Source organism: Coloeus monedula, assembly GCF_965178545.1.
Source record: "Coloeus monedula genome assembly, chromosome: 2".
Classification (NCBI taxonomy): Eukaryota; Metazoa; Chordata; class Aves; order Passeriformes; family Corvidae; genus Coloeus; species Coloeus monedula.
The window spans coordinates 62,404,092-62,408,353 of record NC_138782.1 but is presented as its reverse complement, the minus strand read 5'-3'; positions in this window follow the sequence as shown (position 1 = coordinate 62,408,353).

The following is a 4,262-nucleotide window of genomic DNA, read 5'->3' as shown; positions in this document are numbered from 1 at the left end:
AAGGGTCGACACACAGAGAAGCATTATGGTTTTGAGAACACTTCACCTCCACTGGGAAATTCCTGTTCATCTGCATGAGAACTTGTCATGAATGGGAGAAGAGCCTATCTTTGTTGTGGTACAACAGTTGGGAGCAGCACAAAGTGCATTTAGTCACTCAGCATATATATTCTTGTTGGATTTCACCCAACTTAAGAGTTTGTGTTTTTTTAACGATACTTGCCTAAATTATTAGGTATTGAGTTTGAATCGGTAATTAATGATCTTAAGTGCAGTCTTATAATAAAGATAATTTTTCTTGTACTTTTTGAGATCAAGCAGACTCAGTACACCAGTATTGTTACTTCAGTGATGTGCTAGGCAGGGGTGGGGTTTAGTTTGTTTCTTTTTTTTATTTTGTTTTTTTAATAATAAAAGAGCAGGTACTCAAACAGATATATTTTAAATCACTGAACAAAATGCATTGGTGTAAAATACCGAAGTGAAAAGCATTACTACAAACGCTTGTCTGGGCAAAAGGGGAAAGCTGATCAAGATCGTGAATGCTCAAACATCCATGGCTCTTGAAATACTCCTTTCTGTTTTGGTTCTAGGCCATTATACATTGTGTGTTGGGGAGGGTGGGTAATTAGCTTGCTTTAAAAAATATTACTGTATGAAACATAGATTTATGAGAAAAATTATATTTTTATTCAGTAATTTAATTTTGTAAATGCCAAATGAATACTGTGTTTTGCTGCTACAGACCTTAGCGTGTAGACATGCTGCTAGTGTAAAAGGAGCAGTAGAGCTTTATATGGAAAAAAACAAATGTTGTTGTTAGCTAATTGACTATGCACTAGCATTTCAGACCTTTTGTTTTAATTTTTTTTACATCATTTATATTTTTTCCCCTTTTTTTATAAGCAATATTTTTGAACACTGTTATTGGGAGATTTTTTTTTTGTGTGGATGTGTTGTTTTGTTTCTCATTGGTTTGTAACAGCATGCATTGCACCTTCACATGTTTGGGAGAACACTGTCTTGTTCATGTTGTCTCTTTTGTTCCATGTCTAGCTAGTTGTTCCCTGACTTGGATCTTGTGTACTGAATCAGGTTCTTAGAAATACATGGTTCTTTGTACTGCCATATCAAATCTTTATTGATATGGCAAAACACTGATTTTATTTTATTTTTTTATTTTTTTTGTGTTTTTATAACAGCCTCTGACTTGCTGCCTTAATAGCATTTGGTGCAGCTTTATCTGCACTTAATTTTTTATACAACAATGTACTGCCTTGTAGATAAATAAAGTGTGTTCTTTTTTACTTAAACCTGCATGGCCTCCTACTCTTGTTTGTCTTCAGCTTTTAGGCGGTGGTGTTAAAGGCAACAATCAAGCCAGGAGGGTTTTTCCCAGCACACTTAGATAAGCAAGGAATAGAGTTTTGCACACCATAGCCTCAAAATCCTTGGTTCTCATTGATTGTTAAGGAAGTGGAAGGAACACAGCATTAAACAGTGAGTACTGAGCATGTTGTGGTCTCGGAGCACATCTCTATTGATGCCGAAGTCCAGGTCAGCTTCAGTCAGTGGCAGACTCACTGCACCTTTTGTGCAAAACTGCCCTTCTCCCACAATGCTGGCTAATTTATTTTTTCATCTAAGGACAATCAGGTCAGGAACCAATTGAATAAGAGAAAAATATTCTGAAGTTCTTACAACTGTAGAACAGGCTTTTTTCATGCTTGTCTTGAGAAAACAGATGTGAGAATATACTTTGAAACCCTGGTGCATTGTGCTTCACAGCAAATAATTGGACAGACCTGCAAGAGCCTCACACAGCGGACATGCTGAGGGACTTTCAGCCCTAAGAAGACCACAGATAAAAGCAACTCCTGACAAAACAAACAAACAAATAAAAAGGCAACCTGTAAAAAAGGTGTTTTATTGAGTGGGTTGAATATAAATGACTGAAATGTTAGTTGGTGCAAGCACTTTGAAGTCAGACTGATACTCATGAGAGCAGACTTCAGCTCCATGATGGAAGAGTAGCCATGTATGTGCTGAGGCCCGAAGGTGCCTTCCAGTCCTTTTTGCTCCTTACCCAGCACCTGCCTAGTCCTCCCAGCTGAAGCCACATGCTGGCCCTCAAACCACACAGTGCACGGAAAAGGAGGAGCAAAATGGCCTTTTTCACCCTCTGTACAGGTCCCTGCTCGTGTGCTTTTGGCTTTCAGTATGAGAAGGGACTAGTGCTTGCAGGAGCCCCCTCTAAGTTGTTTCATGTGTTTCATATCCATCCCTCCTGTGCGGTTTGGGCTCTCAACCCAACGCTGGGGCTGGGATGAGCCAGCTCCGAGGCAGTTTCTCAGCGGTTACCACAGGCAGGAGCCCGGGGCCGGGCATGGATTACAGAGAAGGGGAAGTCTGCGGGAGCCCTTGCCTGTGCCGTAGCTGTGGGCTCACACCATAAAAACACTTGTGCAAGATGAGAGCGCCCTGCAGGACTTGGTGGTGTGCAACGTGGGAAGAGGGAAAGGCCTGCCTTGAGGCATGCCACACAGCTTAGGCAACGTGTTACAGCTTTAAAAAAAAAGGAATGCCAAGCTTACAACCAGACCTCAAGGGAAAGCTCCTGCCTTGTACAGCTCCAGCAGTAACTGCACCAATCCTGGCTGAGTTTAAACGGGCCATTATCCCAGTGCTGGGAACCATGGAAGCTCAGCCTGCAGGTGCCCAGCAAGAGGAGTAGGCTTTTTTTCCCCTACACCCCTCAGTTGCTTTAAAATCCATTTTAAAGATGTAAAACTCTTACAATAATTGTCTTCTTGATGGGCACTCTTAGAGCTAATACAGAGGAAAATGTTTCTTTTCCCCCTTTCTCGTTTCACTGAAAATGCAAAACACTCAGTAGATTCAGGCAGATTTGCATATGTTTCTACACACATGTGGTGCCCAGCATGGGCAAAGGATGCTAGCATCTTTGGATGCTAGACCCAGGAAGCTGATTATTTTCCCTCCACCAATAGTGTCTACATTTCCTTTACAGCAAAGTGCCACCTCCTACACGTCTTTCTCACGCAAATATCCCCATGTGACTGTGCTCTGCTCACTGTCTGAAATACACATCTTTCAGAGGTCCAAGAGGAGTCCCACCTCTCTGGTAAATTCCATCTTGAGCTGGTCAGGCAAGAGCTGTCCTGAGATAGGTCCGTGTAAATGGTCTTGATGACAGCAACCTGACCTAGCAGTGGCCCTTTGCACAGCTGTATGGCCATCCTGGATCCATTTAAACCTAGAGTAACTTACCAAAATGAAAGGAAAGCAAGTTCAGTCAAGTTCTCTTTTAATGGAGAGTAGATATTTGGCTCTAAATCCTATTAGCCTTTTTCTTCTCTGTAATTGTAACTTAATAATGTTGTCAGTGGGAATTCTTTTGATTTCTGAAAAGAATTTCAATTATCATTTCAGCATATGCCACTAATTAAAAATGAAGGGGCAAAGGAGCCAGGGCAAAAAATAAAGGAAAAAACCAGAGTGTGAGGTGTTTCCCAGCTAGTTCCCTGTCATTCTTCAGCTTTCTGTGCCGGGAATCCTGGGGATTCAACTCCCACAGGTCCATGTGACAGCTATAAGCCTGAACTGAAAAAGGGCCAGAGCTTGAATTGGTTTGGGAAAAAAATATTAGAGCTTGAATGAAAGAGCCAGACTGTAGTTACGAGCCAAAATAAATCTGCTGAGGGTAAAGCAGAGAGCAAGCACAGCACTGAATATTCTGTAGCATGAGAGTGATCCTTCAAAAAAGCCAGAAGGTTTTTTTCCATATTTGTAATCTTGATCCTTATCTGTGCCAGCTAAGTCAATGGCAATCAGCCCTCCCTCAAGCCCACACAGGCAGGCACATAAGCAAAGGATGTTTCTGTAAGATAGTGACTGGAACATCATAATCATCACCTCTTCTTACTCCTGCCACAGTTAATTGTATTTTTACCTCATTCCTGATCGGACACAGGTGTGATGGCAAAGCACAGAACAAAAGGCTTGTTCCTAGAAATCTATTTAAAATATGTTGGGGTTTGGGTTTTTTTTGTTGGTTGTTGATTTGTTTTGTGTTTAAGGAGCATGTTAAAAATATTTCAGTTTGGGAGAGAATGGTTTTGAGCCACTGGTCTGCATTTTGCCTGTGTCCTTGTTTCCTAGCATGGGCGGAGTCAGTCAAGAGCCCAGATGTTGCTCAGGAGCAATGGTGGAGTTCTACGTGGGTGGCCAGGGAAAGACCC